This window comes from Callithrix jacchus, chromosome 1 (genome assembly GCF_049354715.1).
Source record: "Callithrix jacchus isolate 240 chromosome 1, calJac240_pri, whole genome shotgun sequence".
In the NCBI taxonomy this organism is placed as follows: Eukaryota; Metazoa; Chordata; class Mammalia; order Primates; family Cebidae; genus Callithrix; species Callithrix jacchus.
In genome coordinates this window covers 43,179,897-43,198,821 of record NC_133502.1, presented here as the reverse complement: position 1 = coordinate 43,198,821, position 18,925 = coordinate 43,179,897, and the positions used below count along the sequence as shown (strand labels likewise).

Below are 18,925 nucleotides of genomic sequence, written 5' to 3'. Positions count from 1 at the left end.
TCCTAATTGGCCATCTTGGATCGCTCCCCCAATATACATATTTTCAAACTGAAACGTTTTCTTTAAATTGTGAGTCCATGGTTTTGAATGGCTAGTGGTGGTGAGCAAGTCTGGTGATATTGACACAGTGTTGAGAATCATTCAGAAGATCATGACATCATTATGGAATCTGAGTATCAGGGTCAGGCTATGAGGCATTAAAGATATGAATGATAGAAATTAGAGTACGCCGAAATTTCCCAACTCCAGGAATTTGTGGCGGAGAGGGCAAATAACTGCGGCTCTCCAGGCGCCCAGATGCTCGCACCATGTCGAGGCGCAAGCAGGCGAAACCCCAGCACATCAACTCCGAGGAGGACCAGGGCGAGCAGCAGCCGCAGCAGGCGACCCCGGAGTTTGCAGATGCGGCCCCAGCGGCGCCCGCGGCGGGGGAGCCGGGTGCTCCAGTGAACCACCCAGGGAATGACGATGAGGCGGGTGAGGACGAAGCCACAGTAAAGCGGCTTCGTCGGGAGGAGACGCACATCTGCGAGAAATGCTGCGCGGAGTTCTTCAGCATCTCTGAGTTCCTGGAACATAAGAAAAATTGCACTAAACACCCACCTGTCCTCATCATGAATGACAGCGAGGGCCCGGTGCCTTCAGAAGACTTCTCTGGAGCTGTACTGAGCCAACAGTCCCCCAGTCCCAGCAGTAAGGACAGTCACAGGGAGAATGGTGGCAGCTCAGGGGACATGAAGGAGAAGCCAGGTGCGGAGTCTGTGGTGTACCTAAAGACAGAGACAGCCCTGCCACCCACCCCCCAGGACATAAGCTATTTACCCAAAGGCAAAGTGGCCAACACTAATGTGACCTTGCAGGCACTACGGGGCACCAAGGTGGCAGTGAATCAGCGGAGCGCGGATGCCCTCCCTGCCCCTGTGCCCTGTGCCAATAGCATCCCGTGGGTCCTGGAGCAGATCTTGTGTCTGCAGCAGCAGCAGCTCCAGCAGATCCAGCTTACTGAGCAGATCCGCGTCCAGGTGAACATGTGGGCCTCCCACGCCCTCCACTCGAGTGGGGCAGGGGCCGAAACGCTGAAGACCCTGAGCAGCCACGTGTCCCAGCAGGTGTCTGCAGCTGTGGCTCTGCTCAGCCAGAAAGCTGGAAGCCAAGGTCTGTCTCTGGATGCCTTGAAACAAGCCAAGCTACCTCACGCCAACATCCCTACTGCTACCAGCTCCCTGTCCCCAGGGCTGGCGCCCTTCACTCTGAAGCCGGATGGGACCCGGGTGCTCCCGAACGTCATGTCCCGCCTCCCGAGCGCTTTGCTTCCTCAGGCCCCAGGCTCGGTGCTCTTCCAGAGCCCTTTCTCCACCATGGCGCTAGACACATCCAAGAAGGGGAAGCGGAAGCCCCCAAACGTCTCCGCGGTGGAAGTCAAACCCAAGGACGAGGCGGTCCTCTACAAGCACAAGTGTCGGAGCAGTCTCCCTTCCACGTTTATCCGAGCCCAGCCGACCTATGTCAAGGTTGAAGTTCCTGGCACGTTTGTGGGACCCTCAGCCTTGTCCCCAGGGATGACCCCTTTGTTAGCAGCCCAGCCACGCCGACAGGCCAAGCAACATGGCTGCACACGGTGTGGGAAGAACTTCTCATCTGCCAGCGCTCTTCAGATCCATGAGCGGACTCACACTGGAGAGAAGCCTTTTGTGTGCAACATTTGTGGGCGAGCTTTTACCACCAAAGGCAACTTGAAGGTTCACTACATGACACACGGAGCAAACAATAACTCAGCCCGCCGTGGAAGGAAGCTGGCCATCGAGAACACCATGGCTCTGTTAGGTACGGACGGAAAAAGAGTCTCAGAAATGTTTCCCAAGGAAATCCTGGCCCCCTCTGTGAACGTGGACCCTGTTGTGTGGAACCAGTACACCAGCATGCTCAACGGTGGTCTGGCCGTGAAGACCAATGAGATCTCTGTGATCCAGAGTGGGGGCGTTCCTACCCTCCCAGTTTCCTTGGGGGCCAGCTCCGTGGTGAATAACACCACTGTCTCCAAGATGGATGGTTCCCAATCAGGTATCGGTGCAGACGTGGAAAAACCAGGTGCTACTGACAGCGTTCCCAAACACCAGTTTCCTCACTTCCTGGAAGAAAACAAGATTGCGGTCAGCTAAGCTAAAGGAGAACGTGCATGGAAGGAGAAGGGCAGACAGTGAAGTCTCTAGAATCTGCTTTGTTTCGTGAGAACTCATTTCCTCCTGTTTTCTTTTTCTCACTGATATGCAAATGATGTTTACCCTGGTTGTGACCACAACCTCAGGCAAGTCCTACAATCACGATTGTTGCTATGCTGCTTTGCAAAAAATTGAAAAAAAAAAAAAAAAATTCATACCAAAACAAATAGACTTTTGTTTTGTTTTTTGTTTTTTTGAGGCGGAGTTTCGCTCCATCACCCAGGCTGGAATGCAGTGGTGTGATCTCAGCTCACCACAACCTCCGCCTCCCGGGTTCAAGCCATTCTCCTTCCTCAGCTTTTGAATAGCTGGGATTATAGACACATGGTACTGTGCCCAGCTAATTTTTATATTTTGAGTAGGGATGGGGGTTTTTCATTAAATTGGCCAGGCTGGTCTTGAACTCCTGACCTCGTGGTCCACCTGCCTTGGCTTCCCAAAGTGCTGGGATTACAACCATGAGCCACTGTGCCCGGCACTTTTTTTTAATGTTGGAAAGAAGCGGGTCTTGCAAAGTAGCTTTGTTAACTTGTAACAGACGTATATGTAGAGCCTCTGTACAACCTAGAATGACTTTTTCCAAAGACTTTCAAGGTAGGACTGTTGGAACTTCCAACAGTGGAAAAGACAACTACATAGCCTGATTAAGGGAGAGGGTTCTGTATTCTTCCTCTCTCTAACTCTATACTTCCATGGGACTGTACATGCGGGTAAAAGGACAAGGTCTGTCATCTCTTTAGGGACCTGTTTTCTATGCCCCAATCCTGTTCCCATTTTTTTTTTTTTTTGAATGTACTTAAAAAAGGAACAACAAAAAACTAAGGTTGTAGAATTATAAAATTGCTTCAGCCTTAGAACCTTGAGTAGGATCCCCTCAAATGGACTTACGTCAGTCCTTAGGGAGTCAATGTACGTGTTGCTGCTTATTTAAATACAGTTCAGTCGGAGCCCTGAGAGTGCCAATATTTTCCCCACACCTCTTAGATGCCTTCCTCTTCCTGAACCCTAGAAGTGGTGGGCGCCTGAGCGGGGAATCTCAGGTGACTTAACTTACTTTGCCAGTGCCTACTCTATTGAAGAACTGGGTTTTCATTCTCGAGAAGAAACTCGTGGAAGGGCGTGTTTCCTATCACAGGTTCACATGCTGATTTTTTTGTTGGTGAATTTCCTTGGTGTGACTTCTGCCAAGTAATTATGAAGATTTTTTGTTTGTTTTCTTGCTGAATACTTCATGAAGGCTACGAAGTTAGCACAGGCAAGTCCTGGGTGAGCACAGGCAAGTCCTGGGTGTGAAAGCTTTAATTTATCTACCTCATTTATTCTTTATGTTTTGTAGCCATAGTGTATATTTCCCTATTTTAAGACCGCGTAAGTATTCCCAGGCCCTATCTAAAACCGAAGAGTTGATGTATTGGTGGGAAGAGCTGAACGTTCAAGATGATTTTTGTGATGCCTTTTTTTTAGCCTCCTATTGTATATGTGCTATTGAGCAAATGAAACATTGCTCTTGGTTTAAAAAGAAAGGAGAAAGAAAGAAGAAAACTCTTAACTTCTGGGAGAAAAAGTCTTTCCCCTCCCTCTATGTGGAAGGTCCTGACAGAAATGTGGATCCAAGACTCTTAGCCAAAGCGTTGTCTCCTCATTGTTGCACCTGACTTTAGGATCCCCCACACACACTTTTTTTTTTTTTTTTTTTTTTTTGCCAAGTTGTGCCTTTCCTTCTGGAATTGTAAGTGAACACAATACTAGTACCTGTTTACACTGTGAAGTGGATATTGTTACAGAAAACACACCAGTGGCTGACTGTTGAGCTAATAATGCCTTGTGAATGTATGATCTACGGAGAAACCCCTGTAGTTGTACCTGCTGATGCTGTCTGTCTGTTGGAAAATAAATTTTGAATTTTTTTTTCAAAAAAAAAAAAAAAAAGAAAGAAATTAGAGTACGCCAAAACTCAACAGAGTATCGCATGAGTATTTTAGGGAAACCAATGAAACAAGTTTGTTCTCTCAAGTCTAGGGATTTACATAAAATAGGCACACACAATTTAGCCAGATGTTTAGAAGTACTGTTGAAAAGAGAACAAAAATAAATGTATCCATTCTTATTCAACTTTCTGGTGGTAAAATATACCTTAGATTTTTTTTTTTAAAGTTGATGTTTTAGTTCCATATCTCCTTATACAATAGGTGTACACTTATTGATAGAGTGTTTAGTAAATTCAATCTGTGCAACTTGCCGTGCATAAACTTTATACAGTTGATACAATATAAATAATTCCTCCCAATGTATCTTTCTAATAAAATACATTAATATGTTTGCTTTTCATAAAGCACATTAGATGACTAAATTTAGTGGTGGGTTCACATGAAATAGAGCTGAGCTGTACTATGGATCAGCAACGGACTGCCGTCTTACCTCACATCAAGGGCCTCCAATATTTATCTTCTCGTTCAGTGTTCTTTTACCTACATTTCCTCTTCCCTTTTAGGAATGTGGACAGCAGGGGAGAGAGGCAATGATAGTGACCAGGATAAGAGACTGCTCATCCTGAGCAGTAGTTTTCCCAACTACTAGAGTGTTCACTCATTCTGATCATCATCATCATCTCATGGCCTGATCACCATTAAAGGGGAGCCACAGTCAGCATCGTTAAATCTGTAAGATTCATGGATGCATGTTAAATAGCTTAAATGTAAAGTCTCCTATAACTAATTTTAAAAAAATAACAGTGGATAACCATATTGTTTCTGGAGGTGGACCCAAATGACAAACAATCAAATGAAAAAGTGGGCAAAGGATGAAAACAGATGATTCACAGGAAATATTTCAATTCATAATAAATACAGAAAAGATGCTCAGTGTCACTGGTGGTCTGAAAAATGAAAACTAAAATATTAAAACAACAGTTTTTGATTCATCAGACTAGTATTTTTTTTTTTTTTTTTTTTTGGAAACAGAGTCTTGTTCTGGAGTACAATGGAGTGATCTTGGCTCATTGCAACCTCTGCCTCCCGGGTTCAAGTGATTCTCTTGCCTCAGCCTCCCTGGTTGCTGGGACTACAGGCACAAGCCACCATGCTTGACTAATTTTTCTATTTTTAGTAGAGATGGGGTTTCAACATGTTGACCAGGCTAGTCTTGAACTCCTGACATCAAGTGATCCCAAAGTGCTAGATTATAGGTGTAAGCCACCATGCCTGGCCTCAGACTAGCAAAAATTTTAAAACATAAATGATACCCAGTTTGGGTGAGGGCATGGAAAAATGGGCCTTCTCATACATTATTGGCACTATAGATCAAAATTTTTAAATGTTTATAGATTTTGATCCAACAATTTAAACTTTAGAGATCTATTCAACAGAAAAATATTGACCCATATGCATGAACTGCATGTATAATCTGTACATTGAAACATTTTTAGCAATTTTATAGCCTCAAAATTATAGAGAGAAACTAATTTTTGGAAGCCTATTATGTTTCTACAACAATATGAGAAAAAACAGCACATTGAACAGATTAAATAATTAAATTTGGGTTCTCAATTTAATCAATTAATTAATTAAGTAATTTTTGAGACAGAGTCTTGTTCTTGTAGCCCAGGCTAGAGTGCAATGTTGCAATCTCGGCTCCCTGCAACCTCTGCCTCCTAGGTTCAAGTGATTCTCCTGCCTCAGCCTCCCCATTCGCTGGAATTACAGGCACCTGCCACTCTACCTAGCTAATTTTTGTATTTTTCATAGAGATGGGGTTTCACCATGTTGGTCAGGCTGGTCTCAAACTCCTAACCTCAGGAGGCCCACCTCAGGCTCCTAAAGTGCTAGGATTAGAGGCATGAGCCACCATGCCCTACCGGTTCCTACTTATAATTGAAATATACAAAGGCCACAAACTGGGTGCAGTGTATATTGCTCAGGTGATAGGTGCAATAAAATCTCACAGATCACCTGCGAGGAAGTTAGTCACATAAACAAACACCGCCTGTTCCCAATAACCTATGGAACTACAAAAATTTAATTAATTAAATAAATAAATAGAGTGACTTGCAGAAAAATATAATTGAGATATATTAGGGAGTGTCATATGCAGGAATTTTATTAAAAATGTTATCGTAATTTTCATTTATTTTTTGAGACAGAGTCTCACTCTGTCACCCAGGCTGGAGTGCAGTAGCGAGCTCACAGCCTACTGCAGCCTTGACCTCCTGGGTTCATGTGATCCTCCCACCTCAGCCTCCTGAGTAGCTGGTACTATCGGTTTAGCTGGTATGTGCCACCATGCCTGCCAACTAAAATTTTTTTCTTTTTTTTGTAGAAACAAAGTCCCACTATGTTAACCAGGCTGGATTTTTGTTTTAAAATTTCATTTTAAAAAATTGTTGCCTATTAAGCATTCATTTGCTAACTTCCAGGTGGCAAAAATATGGTGTTTAAAATTATTTCTGGGACATCTGTAAATTTTCATGTAAGTTCTATAAATGTAGTTATATTTCTTTATTCCTCAGTTGTGACTAGTAAAAATATTTGCCAATGTTGTCAATCAAACTTTCATACTAGTGAGACAAAGACATGTCCTCTTCTTTCCGAGAAGGATAGGAAGGAATTAGTCAGAAACTAAGCTATTTATTTTTAAAAGTTATATTATACACTATACAGTGTCTGGATGCTCATTTCTATCCCAGGGATATTTGGATGAAAACATAGTCCCTGTCTTCACAGTAAAGGAACACAAATAATCACCTGCTTAAATGGTATCGACAGTGTCACTCCTCAGGTATAAAGAGAATCTCATCTCATCTTTTCTTTTTTCATGTCAAAACCTACTTGTTCCCTATTTGCACAAAATAGTCACAATGCCTAGTCTCTCCTGGGGCCTCCAATCCCATCAATCCTTAAACAGGCCAGGAACGAGAAAGAGCTCCTTCAGTCCTGAAATGCCAGTTCTATTTCTATACAATTGTCTCTTGGAGAGAGGGTTGGAGGACCTGCTCAGTTCCCAGGCAAGTACCCTATTGTTGCGGTCATTGTGTCTTTCTCCAACCCATGTATCATTGTTGAACACTGGCCACTCAGCCTGGCTTGGAGCCATATTCATCAACTGTAATGAAGACACAACTGTGGCTATGCCATCTGTTCTAGCAGGGCAGAGGTTTCCAGGGTAGAGGAAATTAGGGAACGTCTCCCCAGTGTGGCTCCTGGGTTGTAGCTGCACTTGGCCCTGTGGTAAACCATTAAATACCTGCTGCTAGGCTGCGGGTAGATGGTTCATTGAGGGAACATGCTCCTCCCCACTAAGTGTTAAGGAGAGCAGAGGGTGTTTCTTACTATAATGCCTAAGAACTGTGGTGGCTCCTCATATTCCATCTTTTCTTGATTCTTTCAATGGGCCACCTCCTGCAGGCACCAGTCCATCCTCTTTCTTTTTGACTCAGATCCTCACTGATTTCCTGTCATACGATGATTGGCATTTTCTCCCCTAGGGAACTACAGGAGGAGGTTACATATTTAGCAGGGAAAAGGAATAGGAAGTAGAGGCCTGCAGCTCAGCCATCATTTCTGGGCTGAACAACCCATCCCAGCCCACATGGGAGGAACTGCCTTTGGGTAGAGGCTGCTACTGAGGGTGTCACACAGCCTGTACAAGAGTGTAGGGTCTGAAGAATTGTGGTCTGAAAGCTTTGAAAAGTGTCAGAGACTTGAATTTATACTTGGTGCGCATTTTTCCTTTGTCAAGGGAACCACTCTTAGTTCAGTTAAAGACTGATTTTCTAGTTCAAGGACACTCTTAAACTGAGACCACAGGCACACTTAATTTTTACCAATTAAGCAAATTCAGGTTTTATTGCTATTCCTGCCACCCTTAAGCCTGAGGGGGAGGACAAAGAGGCCTACATGTGCTTGTGTGTATGTGTGTGTGTTTGCTGTGAGGCTACAATTAGGCACTGGGTCTGGTTATCTGGACTGGGAAGTAAAGAAAGAGCCTCCAGGCCTATCAGTAAAGACAAAGATCAGAGTGCATATTCTAATATGTCAGGCGGTCTCAGGGAGAAGTCCAGAAGGGATTTTAGATGGTTACCTGTGTGTCACTGACACAAAATTGAAACTAGTGCTGTGTATCTCAATTGCAGTATACCTTTGATAACCTCGGGCTTATACATTTTAGCTAATTTGTCAGACAATTTGATCACAAAAGGGAGAAGACCTCACAGTTGCCAGAGTTGGCAGAGAAAATATAGAATACCCAGGCATATTTGAATTGCAGGTAAACAAAAAATGCTTTTTAGTATGATTACATCTAAAATATCACATGGGTTATAGTTATAGCCTAAAAAACTATCCATTGCTTATCTGAAATTTAAATTTTCCTGGGTGTTCTGAATGTCTATCTAGCAAATCCAGTCTCATTAGATGGTAATATTTTATTTAAATTCAAGTCCCTCCGCAGAGGAATTTTCATGATATTGGAAATGCTGGAGTTGGACCCACTCAGCACTCACTTCCAACCGGTTTTTATCCTGACTTTCTTACTTTTAGTGTCTGGAAGGGTAAGCACTCAATTTTCTTGGACACCTTTTTGCAGGAGTAGCCAAGGGACTCAAAGACTGCCAATTAGTCTTAATAAGAAGTCTTCTAGGCAGGCCACCTTCTGAAATAAAAAGATAGCCCTTCTTGGGCTAGGCACAGTGGCTTACAGCTATAATCCCAGCATTTGGGGAGGCCAAGGTGGGCAGATCACCTGGGGTCAGGAATTTGAGACCTGCCTGGCCAACATGGTGAAACCCCTTCTCTACAAAAATCAAAATTAAAAAAATTAGCTGGGTATGATGGCGGGCACCTGTAATCCCAGCTACTCAGGAGGCTGATTGAGGCAGGAGAATCACTTGAACCCAGGAAGCGAAGGCTGCAGTGAGCCATGATGGTGTCACAGCACTCCAGCCTGGGAGACAGAGCAAGACTCTGTATCAAAAAATAAAATAAAAATAAATAAAAAATGAAAAAAAAATAGCCCTTCTCAGGAAAAAGCATTTTTGTTCTGTCTATTCTTTTCTTGCCTGTTATCCAAAAGCAATGAACCGAGATTGTGCCACTGCATCCAAGCCTGGGCAACAGAGTGAGACTCTGTTTCAAAAATAAATAAATAAATAGATAGATAAATAATCTAATAAAAACAAATGCAATGACTGTAAGTTCAGCATTCCTCATGCGATCACCAGGTGATAAGCATAAGGACAAAGGTCTACACATTGATGGAGAGATCCTGAGTTCCAGATGATCATCGAGTCACTCTACCTGCACTAAACTACCAATCTCCATACTTCTTATTGAACAGAAAATAACTCTTATCATTTATAGCTATTATATTTGAGTTTTTTATTAAGTTGTAGATGACTTATGCCTACTGATACCTTTCAAAATTCCCACCGATATAGAACTATTTAGTTTTATATAACTTAAAAAAAAATCAAGTTTTGGAAAGACAGAGTGGTCACAGGTAAAGTAATTCACTCTTATAAAGATGCTTTGGGAATGAGGAGAAAAGACAATAAAAGAAATTTTTTTGTCTATTAGGTCCAAGTCAAATAATTTTTATGATGTCCTGATCAGATCTGAAAAAAGACTTCATTTGTGCTTATATGGATAGAGGGATAAACACAGAAGTTTCTATGAGAAACTTGGTAAAATCATAAGAAAAGACCATCAGAAGCATTGCATGAGAAACTTTGTCAAAATGTGTACATCGACAGAGCTGCTTCTGGGCCAAGTGACGACAGGTTGTGGACGGAGTTAGAGAAGAGGCTAACCTCTTCAATAGGTTACCTCACAGGAGGTTCTTGGCACCTCTGTGAAATCATACACTTCTTGGCACTCAAAGTTGGTAGTTTGGGGAGTGGCCAGAGGCAGCCTCTGTAAGCATTGGCCTTCTCATTGGGGACAGAATGGGGATCTTGCTTCAAGCAACTAAAAAATATAAGAATCAGAATAAAAGAGCAGATGAACATGAGTGAGGCTGACAGACTGGCTTGTGAACATGCAGGAAATGTACCTTTGGAGGCTCCCAGTAATAATTGGGGGACATTTTTAAATGCTCTGAAATTTAGTTATTTCACAGGTGAAGGAACTTATCTATCGTGTTTGGTATTATAAATTCATGAGTATTTTGACATAGCCTTTTGGTGGGGCAATATTCCTGTTGACCTAGGATTTTCAGAGTTTAGCTATGCTCCTCAAACACTGAGATGTATGTGTACTGTGTGTTTACATTCTTTGAATAATTTTCCAAGTTGCATCATAAGCATTTGATGGAATGTCTCCTTTTCCTATTGCTTTGCTTCGGGTGTTGGTTGTTACACATCTGAGTTTTAAGAAAAGTCTCCTAATTGATATTATGCTTCTCTTCTTAACCTTCTCAAACCCAAATTGCCCTCTGCTGCCGGTATGTCAGTTCCATATGTAAAAACATTCAATTGTTTCTTTTTTGTCTATTAGGTCCAAGTCAAATAATTTTTATAACGTGTTGTTAGCTGTTTTACAAGCAGGTCTTCCAACATTTTCTAATGTGTACCTTTGTATTCCATTATGTAAACCAATCCCTAAATAGTCCCTGTCCTTTGTTCCACAGGTACATGCTCTACTTACTGAAGGAAATGGTTTTTCTCTTCACCTGTTTCACTTACCTCTACCACATCTTCAAGCACATTCCCAAAATGATTATCTTTATTAAGTTTCCTCTGGGACCCTTGAGGGGGAATTAGTTATTACTCAATGCTGTGCTCCCATAATAATATGTGTGCATCCCCATACTGAGCTCATCACTTAGTATTATAATTATTTGATTCCATGTCTCTTCCGTTACAGCTTGCGCTTCTTGAAGGCAGCTAATCTGATGTTGACCTGTCTTTAAGACCAAATTCTAGATAGTAGGTGTTTAATAACTTTAATTATGCATATTAATGACTCAGCTTTTGAAAACGAACTCCTCACCAACTTCTGTTATTTCTACAGGCCAAGTATTTCTCAACATGCTTGATTTCTCACCATCCCAACCACCACTACTGTAGATTAGAACATCACAGCTAGCTTCAGGATTATTTCACGGTCAGTATTTTTATTTTCCTTCCATTAGAAGTATTTTAAAAAGGGAAATTGTGTGAACAGATTTGTGGTTTCAGAAAAATCATCCTGGAAGCTATGTAGAAATTGGATGGTGGTGGCTGGTGAAGAATGGAGAAAGCAGACCAGTCCAATTTCCACAAAGCGGCCAGAGTCATTTTTCTAAAACCCACAGTTCTGCTCACATAACTTTCCTTTTTAAAACACTTCCTATGGAAAGTAATCAGCTAAGCATGTGCTTCAATGTATTTTTTCTGTCCCAGTTGTCGGCTGAGGTTGCTAAATTCACACAGAAAGGGAAAAATTAGTTTTACAACTGGAACCCAGTGTGGGGTTTTAGCTAACTGCCTTGTTTGGCATTTTCATTGAGTCAGTAGAGGTGATCCAGGTAGAGGTGACCCTACCTGGGTCAGCAGTAGAGGTGACCCACAACGCTCCCTTGCCTGCTGCCCCATCCCTGCGCAAGGTATCAGAGGAGGAAAACAGACTCCTTCATTATCAGGTACACTGAGGAAGATATCTATATACAAGTTCTTATTTTTTGAGCCAATGGCTAGGACCCATAATCATTTAGCAGTCAGTCTTGCTCAATGAGGGGCAGCCTCCTGAGCTAAACGGATCCAAATCAGGGCAGCTGGTAGAATACCTGGCCCCCACATCTGGCATGCCCTGGGAACAGCCTGCAAACCACTGGACTTTCCTCAGTTGAGGGACTCAAACTGCTGAGCTGATTTCACCTCCCATATTGTAACTGGAGGCTCTCCCAGGCCACTTTCCTCAGGAACCATCTATTTCAATGTAGGGAATCAAGCCTTTCAATGTATTCATCTCCAACATCCTTGGAGAGAAAATTGTCCTTTTTGGTGAGCTATCTGATAGTGAGCAATGGTCCGAAAACCCTACAGCAGATCTATATTACACAGGGAATTAAAGGTGCTCCACTGCTAACAGAACTGTGAGCCATTATTAGAGTTAGCATTATTTCAGCACTTTCTGTGTACCAAGTTAATTATCACAACTATTCCATGACTTTACTGCTATTATTATTTTTATTTTATGGCTGAAGAAACAAAAGGACACTATCCAGGTAGTGAGTAAGGGCTGGAATTAAAACGCAGGCAGACTTACCAAATGGGCTCTACAATCTTGCTTTTTTTTTTGAACCCGCCTCTGGGGTTTAAGTGATTCTTTTGCCTCAGCCTCTTGAGTAGCTGCAATTACAGGCACCCTCCACTACGGCTGGCTAACTTTTGTATTTTTAGTAGAGATGGGGGTCTCACCATGTTGGCCAAGCTGGTCTCAGACTCCTGGCCTCAGGTGATACACCCACCTTGGCCTCCCAAAGTGCTAGGATGACAGGCTGTACAATCTTTCTGCTGGCAACTGCTTGCCTAATATATTACTATGATCATGCAGTGAAGACTCACTGGATATGTAACAGAAGTCAGAAACTGCAAGAGAGGATTGACTGGCACAGATAGATAAGTGTCTCCCACTGACATTGTAATGGAGGAGGTAGAAGAGAACTTGAAATGTCTATTGTCCAATCTCAGTGGTAATTGAAAGATAATGGCATTAAAAATTGTATTGATTGGATCCAGGCTGACTTACAAAAGAAAACCAAGAAATAGAAATAAAGGACTCTGCAGAATCAAAAACACAAAAATAAATCCCTGAGAGGAATGAGGAAATAATGGAACGGGTATGGCTTTAACCAGAATTACTGATCTTAAATCCAACCTCAGAAATTATACTTGAGTGTGGAGTAAAAGAATATTGAATTGCAAATTATGAGATGAAAGATAAGACATAGACAATAGATACATGAGACTTAAGAAAAAAGGAAGGTTTGAGCAGAAAATTATTTTCTGCACTGAAAGACCATGTGAGACTTTTGCAATAAAAGGTTCAATAATGCTAGTCAATAATATTAAAAATCATATTTTTATAAATGTTTAGGGAAGTATTCCATCCAAACGAAACCTGTATTGTGATGAAAATTTTAAGACAGAAGAAAACAAATTAATTAAAAAGGCTAAGGGTTAATGAAATATTTATTTTATATATTTATTTATTAAATGTTTAATTTCTATAGGTTTTGGGGAAACAAGTGGTATTTAGTTACATGAGTAATTTCTTTAGTGATGATTTGTGAGAATTTGGTGCATCTATCACCCAAGCAATATGCACTGAACCCAATTTGTATGCAGTCTTTTATCTCACATCCCCTCTCCCACCCTTTCCCCTGAGTCCCAAAGTCCACTGTATCATTCTTATGCCTTTACATCCTCATAACTTAGCTCTCACTTATAAGTAAGAACATAAGATATTTAGTGTTCCATTCCTGAGTTACTTCACTTAGAATAATAGTTTCCAGTCCCATTCAGGTTGCTGCAAATGCCATTAATTCATTCCTTTTTATGGCTGAGTAGTATTCCATCATATATGTATACTACAATTTCTTTAACGTCTGGAAAAAATTGGTACTTTGTAGAAGATATAATGTATAGTTATGAACGTAATCTTGAAATAGAAACATATAATGAAAGAAAAATTAGCAAAAATCTGCTTCTAACATTTTTAACATAAGTCAGTGTGATGTAAGAGGAATATATGTGCAAAATTCTCTTAAGGGAAGTGAAGACCTGGTTATTTAATTTTATAATATCAATAAGTAAATGAGAATTCAAATGAATTACTAAGCCAATCTTCTGAATGTACTGTTTCCTCTGCTTGGAATACTCCTGCTAAGTGTATCCACACGGTCCATCCTCTTACACGTCAATCTGCTTATATTTCTTTTCATCAGAAGTATCTTTCTGGCTCCCCCATTTAAAATTACATTTCTCATCACCCTTAGTGATTTATTTACTGTCCCCCACCATGACACACATAATAGAATGTAAATTCCCTGAAGGCAAGACTACTGGTTTTCTTCTCTGTTCTATCCCCAATCCTTAGAAGAGTACCTAACACACATTAGACTCTTTATAAACATGAATGAACAATATATAAAGTGCTCTTATAAATCAATAAGAACTAACAACCTCCCCAGCCCCACAAAATGAACACCACCATGAAAGGGCATTCAGTAAATATGGTTATCTTAATGAATTACTCCAAAATGTAGGCTAAGACAATGAAAGACATTTTTATAGGACCATGGCAAAGATTTTAAAGATTGGTAACATTCTGTGTTAACAAGATATGGAGAATGTAAAATATAAATTTGTAAGGTTTATTTTTTATGGGCTACCAATGTTCTTTTGATCTAGAAAAATCTACTTGTAGAAATTTTTCCTATGAAAATATTTGTACAGTTCTGTAAATATAGAGTTTTTTGAAAGTTTGTCATATATTTATTAAGGTAAAAAATAAGCTATACTTATCTCCTTTTGTTTATGGGGATAAAACATAGGCAATAATATATAGCTCAAGATAAAAATTTTTTCTGGTACATAGAAAGATAAACCTTGCTTCTGGTTTTTTCTGGAAGGTGAAGTTGCATGATAATTTGTTTCCCATTTTTAAGTAATTTTGTTATGTTTGAAATCTGACAATATTTAACATTCTATAATCAGTAGGAAAATATAAAAGATATAATTATACTATTTAAAAGAATTTATGAAGTAGTTTTCTCAGCTCTGAAGTCTTCTCCACAGAGGGTCTATTAGTCTTTCTCTTATTTTTAAAATCCTCCTGAGTTCTATGTGTTGGTATTTCTTTCAGGTTGTTTCATTTTATGTTCATAAGTGGGATTACTCTGCAGACTTTCTTTTTTCTTGTACTGTGCTGGTCCAGTTTGTGTTAATACAGCTACATTTGTCTCATAAAATCAGCTCCTAACCAATCATGCCCCATGCTGGGCTCGACGTATGATCCAATGGCTTGAAATCCTTTTATGAAAAGCGTCATCTTTTTTCACACCTCTGTGACTTTGTTCATGATCTTTTCTCTGCCTGGCAGGCCCTTTTCTGTCTTCTTTCCTTTGTAAGTTTCAAATTATCTTTTTAGAGACAGGCTAAATGTCCTCTCTTCTATGAAGTCTTCTCTCCCTTCCCCCAGGAGGTTTCTTTTTCCCTCTGATCCTCATTATATAAATAATGTTATCACCAATAGCATTCATCATATTGTAGTGTAAATATTTTCCTGCATGTTTGTTTCTCTGGTCTAAATGGAGAGTCTCTCTCATTCATATTTGTGTGTTTAGCCCCGGAGTGCAATGTCTGGCTCACGATAGCTTCTCAATCTCAATAGATATCACTTGAATAATACAAAGATCCCCAGGACCACCTGAGAGTTTATGAGTTAAAAATAAAAGTTCACTATTTCCTTGCTCATCCTGTGAATGATTATTTAATTTTCCAGATTGATAAGGTCAGTGGTTACTGCATTATAATAGAGTGGGATGGGGTTTAATGTCATCTCTCCTCAGCCCTCTTGTGCCAAGAGGCTTAAAGAGGTTTTCCTCTTCCTCCTGGGACATGTTAAAATGTCCTTCACCTTTCACTTCTTCCTTGTTCCGTTCACTCTTGCTGTTCCTGGCTGTTCATTCCTCTAGTTGCCCTCTTCTGTAGGCAAGGACACTTTATGATTCTTGGTTCCCAGACTCAATCTCATCGTGCATGTCTCCACTTGTTCCTCAAAACCAAACTCTACTCATATTCAACCAAGAAGCAATACATATATAAGCCACAATTGTATTATGAAAATTGCCATAATTAATACGGGGTCCGAGAAAGAACCTAGTTTTTCCTATTGAATGTTTTTGTTTCTTAATGCCTTCACTGATTTTTACTGATTGTCTTGTTTTTTTGCATTTCTGTATGATTTGTCTCATTCTTGGCTTCAACCATCCCACATTTTAACCTGAAAAGTAAGATTGCTAGCCTGAACCTGAACTGAAATGTAAATATATCTGGGATCTTCAGAAGTACCTTTGTTGTTTATGTGTCTACTAAATAAGAATGAAAAGTCGTTTTGTTACTCATCTAAGGAAAATTTCCTGTAGAGGGAAACATAATGTAGGATTGAATATTTTTATGCATACAAACCTAGAGATTAACCTGTAATCTTCTGGAGAGAAAAATCTTTGTCAGGAGAAAATGTTTTTATAGGATCTATGTGAGACACAAGGCAACATAAAAGCTGCTTTGTACCTGGGATACCACACAGCGCGGTGTGGGCAGCAGGGGCCTCTGGAAAGGAAGCACCACTTTGGCACCTCCTGTGTTTGTTGCATTGAGAGTGCCAGGAGCCAGCACCCTTGGCATAAACATTACCTCCAAACATCTTTATATTTATTTCTTTGCTAAAAGATGATGCTTAGTACAGCTATTATGGAAAACAGTATGAAGAATCCTCAAAAAATTAAAAATAGAAGTACCATATGATCTCGCAATACCACTTCTGGGTTTATATCCAAGGGAAATAAAATCACTCTTTGAAGAAATATCCACACTCTCATGTTCGTTCCAACATTATTCACAATAGCCAAGGTATGGAAATAAGCTATCCTTTTTATATGCATATATGAACAGACATACATTATATATATATCCTATTATATATATATTATTATATATCATATATAATATGATTATATTATACACATAATATATATATATATACACACATTCATTCAAATGTCAGTGGCAACAAATAGATTTTAAAATGTGGTTTGTGTGTGTATATATATTCTTTTGTGTATTCATATATACACATGTGTGTATGTATATATATGCATACACAAAATATTATTCACTCTTACAAAAGAAGGAAATTCTGCCATTTTCAACAACATAGATGAACATGGAGGACATTATGCCAAGTGAAATAAGCTAGAAAGCATGAAAGTCATGTTGCATGCAGAAAGACATACTGCATGATCTCGCTTACATGTTGAATCTGAAAAACAAGCTGAACTCAGAAACAAGGAGTATGGTGGTTACCAGAGGCTGCATGTTGGAGGAAAAGGAAAGATTTTGGTGAAAGGGCGCAAACCCTCAGTTATAAGATGAATAAGTACTGGAGGCCTAGTGTACAGCATGATGATCATAGTTAACAATCATGTCTTGTATACTTAAAATTTGCTGCAAGAGTAAATCGCAAATGTTCTCACCACACATACACAAAAATGTGAACTATGTAAGGTGATAGATATATTAATCAGCTTGGTTGCAGTAATTATTTCACAATGTATCCATATATCACAACATCATATTGTGCACCATAAATATATGCAATTTTTATTTGTCAGTCATACCTCAGTAAAGCTGGAAACTGATGCCTATTTATTGTAAAAATAATACAACACACAAAAAAGCATGATAAGAAAATAGCGGTCCCTCACAAGTTCACGACACAGATGTGGTAAATACTTATGTCATTATTTTAATTTTATGTGTAGTTTTTGTCTTTCTGTTGAATATTACAGAACCACTTTTTTAAGATTTACTCCAAGCCTTATGCTCTCTTTACACTTTTTCTTAGTGCCTCCCAACCTCCACCCTGGGTAGCATGACTCTATCTTGTCCCTCAATTGCTCTCAGTTCTCTCATTCTTCTATCAAAAAATACATAATTTAGTTAACCTACTTGTATATGTCTTCCTTTTATAGATTGGAAGCACTTTTGATACAAGTACAGAGACCAGTGTCTGGTTCATATTAAAATTTTATTGAATTAGTTGAATACATGAATAAATAATTATTTAAACCACAAGATAAACATCTCTTTGTAAGTACCGTATTAATAGCTTGCTGATATTCTGTCATATGAATGTAACATAAGTAATTTATTATTCCCTATTGCTGGAATACTGTTATTATATAAAATTATAAATACCATTGGCAGGATATATTTTTTTCTGAAAGTTTATATCTCACTACATTTTTCTGATTGTACAGTACACGAGGAATTACTGGATTAAAAGGCATAAATATTATCCATGACAGAATTGTTTTCCAAAAAGTCTGTATAGATTTACATCTCCAGCAACGCATGAGCTTCAGTTTTGCCTCATTCTGGCCAACACTGAGTTTTATATATTTAAATGGGTATGCAAGATGTCTTTCTTTACATAGTTGCATGTTAATTTAATTAAAATTTAACATATGTAATACTTTTATATATTATTTAATCACATATACATATATGGTAAGAAAAACTTATCTCACTTAAAATTTCATCTGAGACTGCATTTTTTAGCCACCAAATCTTACAAAGTAATTTATTTTTAACAAATCGTATCAAGTTTGAAGGTGGCATCATTGAGCACAATTAAATCATAGATGTGCATGTGTATTAGTCTGTTCTCATGCTGCTAGTAAAGACATACCTGGGATTGAGTAATTCATAAAGGAAAAATATTTAATTGACTCACAGTTTTACATGGCTAGGGGCCTCACAATCATGGCAGAAGGAAAGGAAGAGCAACGTCACATCTTGTATAATGTTAGGCAAAAGAGCTTGTGCAAGGGAATTTCCATTAATGAAACCATCAGATCTGGTGAGACTTATTCACTACCATGAGAACATTATGGTAGAAACTACCCCCACAATTTAGTTATCTCCACCTGGCCCCGTCCTTGACACG

General features: G+C 39.7%; 1 pseudogene; it reads left to right on the top strand.

The window, feature by feature from the left end:
* Nucleotides 1-238: 238 nt before the first annotated feature.
* On the top strand, nt 239-3,459 carry LOC100397189 (sal-like protein 4 pseudogene; annotated as a pseudogene).
* Nucleotides 3,460-18,925: the final 15,466 nt, after the last annotated feature.